At 37.8% G+C, this 16,668-nt stretch overlaps 8 non-coding genes across 8 annotated transcripts; all 8 read left to right on the top strand.

Annotated features, from left to right (window-relative positions):
* Positions 1-318: 318 nt before the first annotated feature.
* TRNAM-CAU (transfer RNA methionine (anticodon CAU)) lies at positions 319-391 on the top strand. Its single transcript has one exon. It is a non-coding gene; the product is annotated as a tRNA-Met (tRNA).
* Positions 392-1,610: 1,219 nt separating this feature from the next.
* TRNAG-UCC (transfer RNA glycine (anticodon UCC)) lies at positions 1,611-1,682 on the top strand. The gene has a single exon. It is a non-coding gene; the product is annotated as a tRNA-Gly (tRNA).
* Positions 1,683-3,419: 1,737 nt separating this feature from the next.
* On the top strand, positions 3,420-3,492 carry TRNAM-CAU (transfer RNA methionine (anticodon CAU)). The gene has a single exon. It is a non-coding gene; the product is annotated as a tRNA-Met (tRNA).
* Positions 3,493-4,711: 1,219 nt separating this feature from the next.
* TRNAG-UCC (transfer RNA glycine (anticodon UCC)) lies at positions 4,712-4,783 on the top strand. Its single transcript has one exon. It is a non-coding gene; the product is annotated as a tRNA-Gly (tRNA).
* A 1,739-nt stretch (positions 4,784-6,522) lies between these two features.
* On the top strand, positions 6,523-6,595 carry TRNAM-CAU (transfer RNA methionine (anticodon CAU)). Its single transcript has one exon. It is a non-coding gene; the product is annotated as a tRNA-Met (tRNA).
* A 3,014-nt stretch (positions 6,596-9,609) lies between these two features.
* Positions 9,610-9,682, top strand: TRNAM-CAU (transfer RNA methionine (anticodon CAU)). The gene has a single exon. It is a non-coding gene; the product is annotated as a tRNA-Met (tRNA).
* A 3,029-nt stretch (positions 9,683-12,711) lies between these two features.
* On the top strand, positions 12,712-12,784 carry TRNAM-CAU (transfer RNA methionine (anticodon CAU)). Its single transcript has one exon. It is a non-coding gene; the product is annotated as a tRNA-Met (tRNA).
* A 3,027-nt stretch (positions 12,785-15,811) lies between these two features.
* Positions 15,812-15,884, top strand: TRNAM-CAU (transfer RNA methionine (anticodon CAU)). Its single transcript has one exon. It is a non-coding gene; the product is annotated as a tRNA-Met (tRNA).
* Positions 15,885-16,668: the final 784 nt, after the last annotated feature.

Below are 16,668 nucleotides of genomic sequence, written 5' to 3'. Positions count from 1 at the left end.
TTATAATTTCAATTGTGCAATCTTTCTTACTGCTTTACTACCAATAAAATACCAGTGAATGCTCAAATATTTCAAAACGAGGAAAAGAAAGCTAATTGGTGGTATAATTGTGAGCATAGCTGCCTTCCAAGCAGTTGACCTGGGTTCGGGTTCCTGGCCAACGCAGGTGTTATTATTTTTAAATACTAAACCATTATTTAGCAAATCATGTTTGCGTGCAGATATAGGACATAGTTACAGTGTGCGTAAAAACAGCTTTTTTAAAGTAATATTGATTCTGGAAATTTGTTAATTTCTTTTTCATAGCTAAAAGTATATGCCTCGTTAGCGCAGTAGGTAGCGCGTCAGTCTCATAATCTGAAGGTCGTGAGTTCGATCCTCACATGGGGCATTACTTTTCATTTACTTTTTAATACAAATGTATTTCCTTTTTGTTCACATTTGCATTTACTGTACGGTAGTAAATATTTTGTATTTTGTATGAATATTGTTGTATCACTTTTATGTAACTATTGTTTTTTATAAATATTTGTAAATATTAATAAAAACTCATTGACCAATTACAGTACGCTCATGCCATCCAACAAACAACAAAAAAATGCGACGACCCCACGGGATGCCTCCTTTGTCTTTTAAAAACACAGTATGATCAAGAAGCGTTGGTCGCGGGTGAAGACGCAGACCCAGAACCAGACTCCAATGAGGAAGTAGACACCCCACTCACTCATAAAGAAATGCTGGTATTTGTTCAGGATATCAAGAGCTCTTTTCACTCTGAGATACACAGCATCCACCGCAGTCACAAAGACAAAATAGCGTCTATAGGAGACCATATTGCGGACTTGGAAGAGAAGGTAGCTACAAACGCTCATGCTCAAAAAACCCAGGCCCAGGAAGTCCATGAGCCAAAACCCCAAGTTAAAATAATCTTTGAGAAACTGGAGAACACAGAGAACCGGTCAAGACACAACAATCTGCAGATCAGAGGAGTGCCGGAAGAAGTGGACAATGCCAAATTAGACACATATCTTACCTGGATTTTCACGTCCGTTCTACCAGAAACATTGGTAGATAAACTCATGATGGACAGAGCTCACAGGCTTCCTAGTCCTAAAAATCATGACCTAGCAAAGCCACGGGATGTGATCACACGTCTGCACTATATCCGTACCAAAGAGGAGTATTAGATCATTTAGTGTTTCAAGTCATGTGGCAGAGAACGAGTGTTTTTACTTTGATCAGATTCTGATTCCCCATTAGATTTCTATTATTTAGAGAGAAGAATAATTTAATACAGCACTAGAGCTTTGGAAATGTGTTGTTTTTTATATACTATTATTCCTATAAAAATGGTTTATTAAGGCAGGGGTGCACAAACTTGCGGCCCTTGATTATTTATGGGGGGTACGGAGCTTACAGAGGCTCCGCTCTCTTCCTGAAAATCTTGCCTCAATATATAAATGCACTCATAACTTCCTTTTTCTAATACTTAGACAGACGCCATTTCACTGGTGGCGTCTTTGCTCTCCACATGCAAACATGCACACATGCACCTAATTTTTCCAGTCTTAATTCTTTTTTATAACTGCCATTTATGCTATCTTTATACAGCGTTGGTGGTATAGTGGTGAGCATAGCTGCCTTCCAAGCAGTTGACCCGGGTTCGATTCCCGGCCAACGCAGGTGTTGCTATTTTTAAATACTAAAACATTATTATGAAATCATATTTGCGTGCTGATATATGTATGTGGTTTGTGCTAGTTTTATCTCTTTTTGATGACTTCCTAGTGACTCAACTCAGAATCATTTTAACTTTTTGGCAAGGACGACATACCTATATAAAGGCTAATTTTGTAAGCATCAAAACTCCAGAGTTATGAAGTGTAACATAAATCTTTTTGGACTTCAACTATTTTTTTGTACAATTAATTAACATCCAGAAAAGAAGTGGACGAAGAAAACATTAAAAGGCTAATAAGTGGTGCATGCGCGACACCAGATGGGATGGTCAAATATATTTATTTTTTGTTCACATTTGCATTTATGGTAGTAAATATTTGGTATTTTGAATGAATATTGCCACCAATCACACCAGTCACACCTTTGTTTACCGCGGTTGATTTCCTTGAATTACCTGGATTCTGATTTCTTTGGGTGCAATTCTTCGCGTATCTGCCAGGTGGCAGAAATGAATGAATACTAATGTGTACAGTACTGTGCAACTGCGTCAATTTGCAGGTGTTTAAAAAACAAATAAAAGCCAAGTCTACAGAACCACAGTGGTCCATTGTGAATCGATCTTGATCCTTAAAGACGCTGAAGACGTTATCAAACATAGGCGTTGCATAATAAAAACCTCTAAAACACAATGTTGTGGGCTTTTTTCTACATTCTTATCCCTGCACAATTGCTGACTGAACTAGACACCATGTGTACACCGTAAACGTATAAGAAACCTGACTGTAGTTATGCATTTTTAATATGTTCTGCAATTAATGCTGCAACAGATAAGCTGGCGACTTTATCAGAAATATATGAATATTTCATTTCGAACTATGATTTTTACAAATGTTCACCTGACGTTCATGGGTGGAAGCATTCGGTAAGGCAAACCTTAACTAACGACCATTGCTTTTTTCGCATTGTCCCTCCTCCCGAAGATAGAAGAGGGTATTGGTGTATGATCCCAGATTTGGCAACTGCAAAATGAGAAAGGTCGGGTTTAATCCATTACGTTTAAAGCTGCAGTTCAAGCTGCTGTTTAAAAAAAACAAATGTATTCCTGCATTGTGATTGACTGAGCAGTTACTACAGTAGATACAATTGGTGAACTGCTAGGGAGAGGGCGGGGCTCAAGAGCCAGAGCCTATCAGAAGGAGAAGGGGGCTGTCTCTTTGGAAACGCTTCCTACAGTACAATAGAAACATTAAAAATGTCTTTCAAACATTTAAAAAAAAAATGTATGCTACAAGTTTGTTCTCATAGTACAGAACTAATTTATTTAAAAATGTTATTTCTATTACTATTGGGGAAAAAAAACCAGATGGGACTCGAACCCACAATCCCTGGTTTAAGAGGCCATAGTTTCTTATGATATTTCATTATAATTTCAATTGTGCAATCATTCTTACTGCTTTACTACCAATAAAATACCAGTGAATGCTCAAATATTTCAAAACGAGGAAAAGAAAGCTAATTGGTGGTATAATTGTGAGCATAGCTGCCTTCCAAGCAGTTGACCTGGGTTCGGGTTCCTGGCCAACGCAGGTGTTATTATTTTTAAATACTAAACCATTATTTAGCAAATCATGTTTGCGTGCAGATATAGGACATAGTTACAGTGTGCGTAAAAACAGCTTTTTTAAAGTAATATTGATTCTGGAAATTTGTTAATTTCTTTTTCATAGCTAAAAGTATATGCCTCGTTAGCGCAGTAGGTAGCGCGTCAGTCTCATAATCTGAAGGTCGTGAGTTCGATCCTCACATGGGGCATTACTTTTCATTTACTTTTTAATACAAATGTATTTCCTTTTTGTTCACATTTGCATTTACTGTACGGTAGTAAATATTTTGTATTTTGTATGAATATTGTTGTATCACTTTTATGTAACTATTGTTTTTTATAAATATTTGTAAATATTAATAAAAACTCATTGACCAATTACAGTACGCTCATGCCATCCAACAAACAACAAAAAAATGCGACGACCCCACGGGATGCCTCCTTTGTCTTTTAAAAACACAGTATGATCAAGAATCGTTGGTCGCGGGTGAAGACGCAGACCCAGAACCAGACTCCAATGAGGAAGTAGACACCCCACTCACTCATAAAGAAATGCTGGTATTTGTTCAGGATATCAAGAGCTCTTTTCACTCTGAGATACACAGCATCCACCGCAGTCACAAAGACAAAATAGCGTCTATAGGAGACCATATTGCGGACTTGGAAGAGAAGGTAGCTACAAACGCTCATGCTCAAAAAACCCAGGCCCAGGAAGTCCATGAGCTAAAACCCCAAGTTAAAATAATCTTTGAGCAACTGGAGAACACAGAGAACCGGTCAAGACACAACAATCTGCAGATCAGAGGAGTGCCGGAAGAAGTGGACAATGCCAAATTAGACACATATCTTACCTGGATTTTCACGTCCCTTCTACCAGAAACATTGGTAGATAAACTCATGATGGACAGAGCTTACAGGCTTCCTAGTCCTTAAAATCGTGACCTAGCAAAGCCACGGGATGTGATCACACGTCTGCACTATATCCGTACCAAAGAGGAGTATTAGATCATTTAGTGTTTCAAGTCATGTGGCAGAGAACGAGTGTTTTTACTTTGATCAGATTCTGATTCCCCATTAGATTTCTATTATTTAGAGAGAAGAATAATTTAATACAGCACTAGAGCTTTGGAAATGTGTTGTTTTTTATATACTATTATTCCTATTAAAATGGTTTATTAAGGCAGGGGTGCACAAACTTGGGGCCCTTGATTATTTATGGGGGGTACGGAGCTTACAGAGGCTCCGCTCTCTTCCTGAAAATCTTGCCTCAATATATAAATGCACTCATAACTTCCTTTTTCTAATACTTAGACAGACGCCATTTCACTGGTGGCGTCTTTGCTCTCCACATGCAAACATGCACACATGCACCTAATTTTTCCAGTCTTAATTCTTTTTTATAACTGCCATTTATGCTATCTTTATACAGCGTTGGTGGTATAGTGGTGAGCATAGCTGCCTTCCAAGCAGTTGACCCGGGTTCGATTCCCGGCCAACGCAGGTGTTGCTATTTTTAAATACTAAAACATTATTATGAAATCATATTTGCGTGCTGATATATGTATGTGGTTTGTGCTAGTTTTATCTCTTTTTGATGACTTCCTAGTGACTCAACTCGGAATCATTTTAACTTTTTGGCAAGGACGACATAAATATATAAAGGCTAATTTTGTAAGCATCAAAACTCCAGAGTTATGAAGTGTAACATAAATCTTTTTGGACTTCAACTATTTTTTTGTACAATTAATTAACATCCAGAAAAGAAGTGGACGAAGAAAACATTAAAAGGCTAATAAGTGGTGCATGCGCGACACCAGATGGGATGGTCAAATATATTTATTTTTTGTTCACATTTGCATTTATGGTAGTAAATATTTGGTATTTTGTATGAATATTGCCACCAATCACACCAGTCACACCTTTGTTTACCGCGGTTGATTTCCTTGAATTACCTGGATTCTGATTTCTTTGGGTGCAATTCTTCGCGTATCTGCCAGGTGGCAGAAATGAATGAATACTAATGTGTACAGTACTGTGCAACTGCGTCAATTTGCAGGTGTTTAAAAAACAAATAAAAGCCAAGTCTACAGAACCACAGTGGTCCATTGTGAATCGATCTTGATCCTTAAAGACGCTGAAGACGTTATCAAACTTAGGCGTTGCATAATAAAAACCTCTAAAACACAATGTTGTGGGCTTTTTTCTACATTTTTATCCCTGCACAATTGCTGACTGAACTAGACACCATGTGTACACCGTAAACGTATAAGAAACCTGACTGTAGTTATGCATTTTTAATATGTTCTGCAATTAATGCTGCAACAGATAAGCTGACGACTTTATCAGAAATATATGAATATTTCATTTCGAACTATGATTTTTACAAATGTTCACCTGACGTTCATGGGTGGAAGCATTCGGTAAGGCAAACCTTAACTAACGACCATTGCTTTTTTCGCATTGTCCCTCCTCCCGAAGATAGAAGAGGGTATTGGTGTATGATCCCAGATTTGGCAACTGCAAAATGAGAAAGGTCGGGTTTAATCCATTACGTTTAAAGCTGCAGTTCAAGCTGCTGTTTAAAAAAAACAAATGTATTCCTGCATTGTGATTGACTGAGCAGTTACTACAGTAGATACAATTGGTGAACTGCTAAGGAGAGGGTGGGGCTCAAGAGCCAGAGCCTATCAGAAGGAGAAGGGGGCTGTCACTTTGGAAACGCTTCCTACAGTACAATAGAAACATTAAAAATGTCTTTCAAACATTTAAAAAAAAAAATGTATGCTACAAGTTTGTTCTCATAGTACAGAACCAATTTATATAAAAATGTTATTTCTATTACTATTGGGGGGAAAAAACCCAGATGGGACTCGAACTCACAATCCCTGGGTTAGGAGGCCATAGTTTCTTATGATATTTCATTATAATTTCAATTGTGCAATCTTTCTTACTGCTTTACTACCAATAAAATACCAGTGAATGCTCAAATATTTCAAAACGAGGAAAAGAAAGCTAATTGGTGGTATAATTGTGAGCATAGCTGCCTTCCAAGCAGTTGACCTGGGTTCGGGTTCCTGGCCAACGCAGGTGTTATTATTTTTAAATACTAAACCATTATTTAGCAAATCATGTTTGCGTGCAGATATAGGACATAGTTACAGTGTGCGTAAAAACAGCTTTTTTAAAGTAATATTGATTCTGGAAATTTGTTAATTTCTTTTTCATAGCTAAAAGTATATGCCTCGTTAGCGCAGTAGGTAGCGCGTCAGTCTCATAATCTGAAGGTCGTGAGTTCGATCCTCACATGGGGCATTACTTTTCATTTACTTTTTAATACAAATGTATTTCCTTTTTGTTCACATTTGCATTTACTGTACGGTAGTAAATATTTTGTATTTTGTATGAATATTGTTGTATCACTTTTATGTAACTATTGTTTTTTATAAATATTTCTAAATATTAATAAAAACTCATTGACCAATTACAGTACGCTCATGCCATCCAACAAACAACAAAAAAATGCGACGACCCCACGGGATGCCTCCTTTGTCTTTTAAAAACACAGTATGATCAAGAAGCGTTGGTCGCGGGTGAAGACGCAGACCCAGAACCAGACTCCAATGAGGAAGTAGACACCCCACTCACTCATAAAGAAATGCTGGTATTTGTTCAGGATATCAAGAGCTCTTTTCACTCTGAGATACACAGCATCCACCGCAGTCACAAAGACAAAATAGCGTCTATAGGAGACCATATTGCGGACTTGGAAGAGAAGGTAGCTACAAACGCTCATGCTCAAAAAACCCAGGCCCAGGAAGTCCATGAGCCAAAACCCCAAGTTAAAATAATCTTTGAGAAACTGGAGAACACAGAGAACCGGTCAAGACACAACAATCTGCAGATCAGAGGAGTGCCGGAAGAAGTGGACAATGCCAAATTAGACACATATCTTACCTAGATTTTCACGTCCCTTCTACCAGAAACATTGGTAGATAAACTCATGATGGACAGAGCTCACAGGCTTCCTAGTCCTAAAAATCGTGACCTAGCAAAGCCACGGGATGTGATCACACGTCTGCACTATATCCGTACCAAAGAGGAGTATTAGATCATTTAGTGTTTCAAGTCATGTGGCAGAGAACGAGTGTTTTTACTTTGATCAGATTCTGATTCCCCATTAGATTTCTATTATTTAGAGAGAAGAATAATTTAATACAGCACTAGAGCTTTGGAAATGTGTTGTTTTTTATATACTATTATTCCTATAAAAATGGTTTATTAAGGCAGGGGTGCACAAACTTGCGGCCCTTGATTATTTATGGGGGGTACGGAGCTTACAGAGGCTCCGCTCTCTTCCTGAAAATCTTGCCTCAATATATAAATGCACTCATTACTTCCTTTTTCTAATACTTAGACAGACGCCATTTCACTAGTGGCGTCTTTGCTCTCCACATGCAAACATGCACACATGCACCTCATTTTTCCAGTCTTAATTCTTTTTTATAACTGCCATTTATGCTATCTTTATACAGCGTTGGTGGTATAGTGGTGAGCATAGCTGCCTTCCAAGCAATTGACCCGGGTTCGATTCCCGGCCAACGCAGGTGTTGCTATTTTTAAATACTAAAACATTATTATGAAATCATATTTGCGTGCTGATATATGTATGTGGTTTGTGCTAGTTTTATCTCTTTTTGATGACTTCCTAGTGACTCAACTCAGAATCATTTTAACTTTTTGGCAAGGACGACATACCTATATAAAGGCTAATTTTGTAAGCATCAAAACTCCAGAGTTATGAAGTGTAACATAAATCTTTTTGGACTTCAACTATTTTTTTGTACAATTAATTAACATCCAGAAAAGAAGTGGACGAAGAAAACATTAAAAGGCTAATAAGTGGTGCATGCGCGACACCAGATGGGATGGTCAAATATATTTATTTTTTGTTCACATTTGCATTTATGGTAGTAAATATTTGGTATTTTGAATGAATATTGCCACCAATCACACCAGTCACACCTTTGTTTACCGCGGTTGATTTCCTTGAATTACCTGGATTCTGATTTCTTTGGGTGCAATTCTTCGCGTATCTGCCAGGTGGCAGAAATGAATGAATACTAATGTGTACAGTACTGTGCAACTGCGTCAATTTGCAGGTGTTTAAAAAACAAATAAAAGCCAAGTCTACAGAACCACAGTGGTCCATTGTGAATCGATCTTGATCCTTAAAGACGCTGAAGACGTTATCAAACTTAGGCGTTGCATAATAAAAACCTCTAAAACACAATGTTGTGGGCTTTTTTCTACATTCTTATCCCTGCACAATTGCTGACTGAACTAGACACCATGTGTACACCGTAAACGTATAAGAAACCTGACTGTAGTTATGCATTTTTAATATGTTCTGCAATTAATGCTGCAACAGATAAGCTGGCGACTTTATCAGAAATATATGAATATTTCATTTCGAACTATGATTTTTACAAATGTTCACCTGACGTTCATGGGTGGAAGCATTCGGTAAGGCAAACCTTAACTAACGACCATTGCTTTTTTCGCATTGTCCCTCCTCCCGAAGATAGAAGAGGGTATTGGTGTATGATCCCAGATTTGGCAACTGCAAAATGAGAAAGGTCGGGTTTAATCCATTACGTTTAAAGCTGCAGTTCAAGCTGCTGTTTAAAAAAAACAAATGTATTCCTGCATTGTGATTGACTGAGCAGTTACTACAGTAGATACAATTGGTGAACTGCTAGGGAGAGGGCGGGGCTCAAGAGCCAGAGCCTATCAGAAGGAGAAGGGGGCTGTCTCTTTGGAAACGCTTCCTACAGTACAATAGAAACATTAAAAATGTCTTTCAAACATTTAAAAAAAAAATGTATGCTACAAGTTTGTTCTCATAGTACAGAACTAATTTATTTAAAAATGTTATTTCTATTACTATTGGGGAAAAAAAACCAGATGGGACTCGAACCCACAATCCCTGGCTTAAGAGGCCATAGTTTCTTATGATATTTCATTATAATTTCAATTGTGCAATCATTCTTACTGCTTTACTACCAATAAAATACCAGTGAATGCTCAAATATTTCAAAACGAGGAAAAGAAAGCTAATTGAGCATAGCTGCCTTCCAAGCAGTTGACCTGGGTTCGGGTTCCTGGCCAACGCAGGTGTTATTATTTTTAAATACTAAACCATTATTTAGCAAATCATGTTTGCGTGCAGATATAGGACATAGTTACAGTGTGCGTAAAAACAGCTTTTTTAAAGTAATATTGATTCTGGAAATTTGTTAATTTCTTTTTCATAGCTAAAAGTATATGCCTCGTTAGCGCAGTAGGTAGCGCGTCAGTCTCATAATCTGAAGGTCGTGAGTTCGATCCTCACATGGGGCATTACTTTTCATTTACTTTTTAATACAAATGTATTTCCTTTTTGTTCACATTTGCATTTACTGTACGGTAGTAAATATTTTGTATTTTGTATGAATATTGTTGTATCACTTTTATGTAACTATTGTTTTTTATAAATATTTGTAAATATTAATAAAAACTCATTGACCAATTACAGTACGCTCATGCCATCCAACAAACAACAAAAAAATGCGACGACCCCACGGGATGCCTCCTTTGTCTTTTAAAAACACAGTATGATCAAGAAGCGTTGGTCGCGGGTGAAGACGCAGACCCAGAACCAGACTCCAATGAGGAAGTAGACACCCCACTCACTCATAAAGAAATGCTGGTATTTGTTCAGGATATCAAGAGCTCTTTTCACTCTGAGATACACAGCATCCACCGCAGTCACAAAGACAAAATAGCGTCTATAGGAGACCATATTGCGGACTTGGAAGAGAAGGTAGCTACAAACGCTCATGCTCAAAAAACCCAGGCCCAGGAAGTCCATGAGCCAAAACCCCAAGTTAAAATAATCTTTGAGAAACTGGAGAACACAGAGAACCGGTCAAGACACAACAATCTGCAGATCAGAGGAGTGCCGGAAGAAGTGGACAATGCCAAATTAGACACATATCTTACCTAGATTTTCACGTCCCTTCTACCAGAAACATTGGTAGATAAACTCATGATGGACAGAGCTCACAGGCTTCCTAGTCCTAAAAATCGTGACCTAGCAAAGCCACGGGATGTGATCACACGTCTGCACTATATCCGTACCAAAGAGGAGTATTAGATCATTTAGTGTTTCAAGTCATGTGGCAGAGAACGAGTGTTTTTACTTTGATCAGATTCTGATTCCCCATTAGATTTCTATTATTTAGAGAGAAGAATAATTTAATACAGCACTAGAGCTTTGGAAATGTGTTGTTTTTTATATACTATTATTCCTATTAAAATGGTTTATTAAGGCAGGGGTGCACAAACTTGGGGCCCTTGATTATTTATGGGGGGTACGGAGCTTACAGAGGCTCCGCTCTCTTCCTGAAAATCTTGCCTCAATATATAAATGCACTCATAACTTCCTTTTTCTAATACTTAGACAGACGCCATTTCACTGGTGGCGTCTTTGCTCTCCACATGCAAACATGCACACATGCACCTAATTTTTCCAGTCTTAATTCTTTTTTATAACTGCCATTTATGCTATCTTTATACAGCGTTGGTGGTATAGTGGTGAGCATAGCTGCCTTCCAAGCAATTGACCCGGGTTTGATTCCCGGCCAACGCAGGTGTTGCTAATTTTAAATACTAAAACATTATTATGAAATCATATTTGCGTGCTGATATATGTATGTGGTTTGTGCTAGTTTTATCTCTTTTTGATGACTTCCTAGTGACTCAACTCGGAATCATTTTAACTTTTTGGCAAGGACGACATACCTATATAAAGGCTAATTTTGTAAGCATCAAAACTCCAGAGTTATGAAGTGTAACATAAATCTTTTTGGACTTCAACTATTTTTTTGTACAATTAATTAACATCCAGAAAAGAAGTGGACGAAGAAAACATTAAAAGGCTAATAAGTGGTGCATGCGCGACACCAGATGGGATGGTCAAATATATTTATTTTTTGTTCACATTTGCATTTATGGTAGTAAATATTTGGTATTTTGAATGAATATTGCCACCAATCACACCAGTCACACCTTTGTTTACCGCGGTTGATTTCCTTGAATTACCTGGATTCTGATTTCTTTGGGTGCAATTCTTCGCGTATCTGCCAGGTGGCAGAAATGAATGAATACTAATGTGTACAGTACTGTGCAACTGCGTCAATTTGCAGGTGTTTAAAAAACAAATAAAAGCCAAGTCTACAGAACCACAGTGGTCCATTGTGAATCGATCTTGATCCTTAAAGACGCTGAAGACGTTATCAAACTTAGGCGTTGCATAATAAAAACCTCTAAAACACAATGTTGTGGGCTTTTTTCTACATTCTTATCCCTGCACAATTGCTGACTGAACTAGACACCATGTGTACACCGTAAACGTATAAGAAACCTGACTGTAGTTATGCATTTTTAATATGTTCTGCAATTAATGCTGCAACAGATAAGCTGGCGACTTTATCAGAAATATATGAATATTTCATTTCGAACTATGATTTTTACAAATGTTCACCTGACGTTCATGGGTGGAAACATTCGGTAAGGCAAACCTTAACTAACGACCATTGCTTTTTTCGCATTGTCCCTCCTCCCGAAGATAGAAGAGGGTATTGGTGTATGATCCCAGATTTGGCAACTGCAAAATGAGAAAGGTCAGGTTTAATCCATTACGTTTAAAGCTGCAGTTCAAGCTGCTGTTTAAAAAAAACAAATGTATTCCTGCATTGTGATTGACTGAGCAGTTACTACAGTAGATACAATTGGTGAACTGCTAGGGAGAGGGCGGGGCTCAAGAGCCAGAGCCTATCAGAAGGAGAAGGGGGCTGTCTCTTTGGAAACGCTTCCTACAGTACAATAGAAACATTAAAAATGTCTTTCAAACATTTAAAAAAAAATGCATGCTACAAGTTTGTTCTCATAGTACAGAACCAATTTATTTAAAAATGTTATTTCTATTACTATTGGGGAAAATAAAACCCAGATGGGACTTGAACCCACAATCCCTGGGTTAGGAGGCCATAGTTTCTTATGATATTTCATTATAATTTCAATTGTGCAATCTTTCTTACTGCTTTACTACCAATAAAATACCAGTGAATGCTCAAATATTTCAAAACGAGGAAAAGAAAGCTAATTGGTGGTATAATTGTGAGCATAGCTGCCTTCCAAGCAGTTGACCTGGGTTCGGGTTCCTGGCCAACGCAGGTGTTATTATTTTTAAATACTAAACCATTATTTAACAAATCATGTTTGCATGCAGATATAGGACATAGTTACAGTGTGCGTAAAAACAGCTTTTTTAATGTAATATTGATTCTGGCAGTTTGTTAATTTCTTTTTCATAAGCAAAAGTATATGCCTCATTAGCGCAGTAGGTAGTGCGTCAGTCTCATAATCTGAAGGTCGTGAGTTCGATCCTCACATGGGGCATTACTTTTCATTTACTTTTTAATACAAATGTATTTCATTTTTGTTCACATTTTCATTTACTGTACGGTAGTAAATATTTTGTATTTTGTATGAATATTGTTGTATCACTTTTATGTAACTAATGTGTTTTATAAATATTTGTAAATATTAATAAAAACTCATTGACCAATTACAGTACGCTCATGCCATCCAACAAATAACAAAAAAATGCGACGACCCCACGGGATGCTTCCTTTGTCTTTTAAAAACACAGTTTGATCAAGAAGCGTTGGTCGCGGGTGAAGACGCAGACCCAGAACCAGACTCCAATGAGGAAGTAGACACCCCACTCACTCATAAAGAAATGCTGGTATTTGTTCAGGATATCAAGAGCTCTTTTCACTCTGAGATACACAGCATCCACCGCAGTCACAAAGACAAAATAGCGTCTATAGGAGACCATATTGCGGACTTGGAAGAGAAGGTAGCTACAAACGCTCATGCTCAAAAAACCCAGGCCCAGGAAGTCCATGAGCCAAAACCCCAAGTTAAAATAATCTTTGAGAAACTGGAGAACACAGAGAACCGGTCAAGACACAACAATCTGCAGATCAGAGGAGTGCCGGAAGAAGTGGACAATGCCAAATTAGACACATATCTTACCTGGATTTTCACGTCCCTTCTACCAGAAACATTGGTAGATAAACTCATGATGGACAGAGCTCACAGGCTTCCTAGTCCTAAAAATCATGACTTAGCAAAGCCACGGGATGTGATCACACGTCTGCACTATATCCGTACCAAAGAGGAGTATTAGATCATTTAGTGTTTCAAGTCATGTGGCAGAGAACGAGTGTTTTTACTTTGATCAGATTCTGATTCCCCATTAGATTTCTATTATTTAGAGAGAAGAATAATTTAATACAGCACTAGAGCTTTGGAAATGTGTTGTTTTTTATATACTATTATTCCTATAAAAATGGTTTATTAAGGCAGGGGTGCACAAACTTGGGGCCCTTGATTATTTATGGGGTGTACGGAGCTTACAGAGGCTCCGCTCTCTTCCTGAAAATCTTGCCTCAATATATAAATGCACTCATAACTTCCTTTTTCTAATACTTAGACAGACGCCATTTCACTGGTGGCGTCTTTGCTCTCCACATGCAAACATGCACACATGCACCTAATTTTTCCAGTCTTAATTCTTTTTTATAACTGCCATTTATGCTATCTTTATACAGCGTTGGTGGTATAGTGGTGAGCATAGCTGCCTTCCAAGCAGTTGATCCAGGTTCGATTCCCGGCCAACGCAGGTGTTGCTATTTTTAAATACTAAAACATTATTATGAAATCATCTTTGCATGCTGATATATGTATGTGGTTTGTGCTAGTTTTATCTCTTTTTGATGACTTCCTAGTGACTCAACTCGGAATCATTTTAACTTTTTGGCAAGGACGACATACCTATATAAAGGCTAATTTTGTAAGCATCAAAACTCCAGAGTTATGAAGTGTAACATAAATCTTTTTGGACTTCAACTATTTTTTTGTACAATTAATTAACATCCAGAAAAGAAGTGGACGAAGAAAACATTAAAAGGCTAATAAGTGGTGCATGCGCGACACCAGATGGGATGGTCAAATATATTTATTTTTTGTTCACATTTGCATTTATGGTAGTAAATATTTGGCATTTTGTATGAATATTGCCACCAATCACACCAGTCACACCTTTGTTTACCGCGGTTGATTTCCTTGAATTACCTGGATTCTGATTTCTTTGGGTGCAATTCTTCGCGTATCTGCCAGGTGGCAGAAATGAATGAATACTAATGTGTACAGTACTGTGCTACTGTGTCAATTTGCAGGTGTTTAAAAAACAAATAAAAGCCAAGTCTACAGAACCACAGTGGTCCATTGTGAATCGATCTTGATCCTTAAAGACGCTGAAGACGTTATCAAACTTAGGCGTTGCATAATAAAAACCTCTAAAACACAATGTTGTGGGCTTTTTTCTACATTCTTATCCCTGCACAATTGCTGACTGAACTAGACACCATGTGTACACCGTAAACGTATAAGAAACCTGACTGTAGTTATGCATTTTTAATATGTTCTGCAATTAATGCTGCAACAGATAAGCTGGCGAATTTATCAGAAATATATGAATATTTCATTTCGAACTATGATTTTTACAAATGTTCACCTGACGTTCATGGGTGGAAGTGTTCGGTAAGGCAAACCTTAACTAACGACCATTGCTTTTTTCGCATTGTCCCTCCTCCCGAAGATAGAAGAGGGTATTGGTGTATGATCCCAGATTTGGCAACTGCAAAATGAGAAAGGTCAGGTTTAATCCATTACGTTTAAAGCTGCAGTTCAAGCTGCTGTTTAAAAAAAACAAATGTATTCCTGCATTGTGATTGACTGAGCAGTTACTACAGTAGATACAATTGGTGAACTGCTAGGGAGAGGGCGGGGCTCAAGAGCCAGAGCCTATCAGAAGGAGAAGGGGGCTGTCTCTTTGGAAACGCTTCCTACAGTACAATAGAAACATTAAAAATGTCTTTCAAACATTTTTAAAAAAATGCATGCTACAAGTTTGTTCTCATAGTACAGAACTAATTTATTTAAAAATGTTATTTCTATTACTATTGGGAAAATAAAACCCAGATGGGACTCGAACCCACAATCCCTGGGTTAGGAGGCCATAGTTTCTTATGATATTTCATTATAATTTCAATTGTGCAATCTTTCTTACTGCTTTACTACCAATAAAATACCAGTGAATGCTCAAATATTTCAAAACGAGGAAAAGAAAGCTAATTGGTGGTATAATTGTGAGCATAGCTGCCTTCCAAGCAGTTGACCTGGGTTCGGGTTCCTGGCCAACGCAGGTGTTATTATTTTTAAATACTAAACCATTATTTAACAAATCATGTTTGCATGCAGATATAGGACATAGTTACAGTGTGCGTAAAAACAGCTTTTTTAATGTAATATTGATTCTGTCAGTTTGTTAATTTCTTTTCATAAGCAAAAGTATATGCCTCATTAGCGCAGTAGGTAGCGCGTCAGTCTCATAATCTGAAGGTCGTGAGTTCGATCCACACATGGGGCATTACTTTTTAATACAAATGTATTTCATTTTTGTTCACATTTTCATTTACTGTACGATAGTAAATATTTTGTATTTTGTATGAATATTGTTGTATCACTTTTATGTAACTAATGTTTTTTATAAATATTTCTAAATATTAATAAAAACTCATTGACCAATTACAGTACGCTCATGCCATCCAACAAATGACTAAAGATCAAGAAGCGTTGGTCGCGGGTGAAGACGCAGACCCAGAACCAGACTCCAAGGAGGAAGTAGACACCCCACTCACTCATAAAGAAATGCTGGTATTTGTTCAGGATATCAAGAGCTCTTTTCACTCTGAGATACACAGCATCCACCGCAGTCACAAAGACAAAATAGCGTCTATAGGAGACCATATTGCGGACTTGGAAGAGAAGGTAGCTACAAACGCTCATGCTCAAAAAACCCAGGCCCAGGAAGTCCATGAGCTAAAACCCCAAGTTAAAATAATCTTTGAGAAACTGGAGAACACAGAGAACCGGTCAAGACACAACAATCTGCAGATCAGAGGAGTGCCGGAAGAAGTGGACAATGCCAAATTAGACACATATCTTACCTGGATTTTCACGTCCCTTCTACCAGAAACATTGGTAGATAAACTCATGATGGACAGAGCTCACAGGCTTCCTAGTCCTAAAAATCGTGACCTAGCAAAGCCACGGGATGTGATCACACGTCTGCACTATATCCGTACCAAAGAGGAGTATTAGATCATTTAGTGTTTCAAGTCATGTGGCAGAGAACGAGTGTTTTTACTTTG

Source organism: Ascaphus truei, chromosome 20, assembly GCF_040206685.1.
Source record: "Ascaphus truei isolate aAscTru1 chromosome 20, aAscTru1.hap1, whole genome shotgun sequence".
NCBI classification, from domain to species: Eukaryota; Metazoa; Chordata; class Amphibia; order Anura; family Ascaphidae; genus Ascaphus; species Ascaphus truei.
Note: the sequence above shows the minus strand (reverse complement) of the source record. Positions and strands in the feature narration are given on the sequence as shown.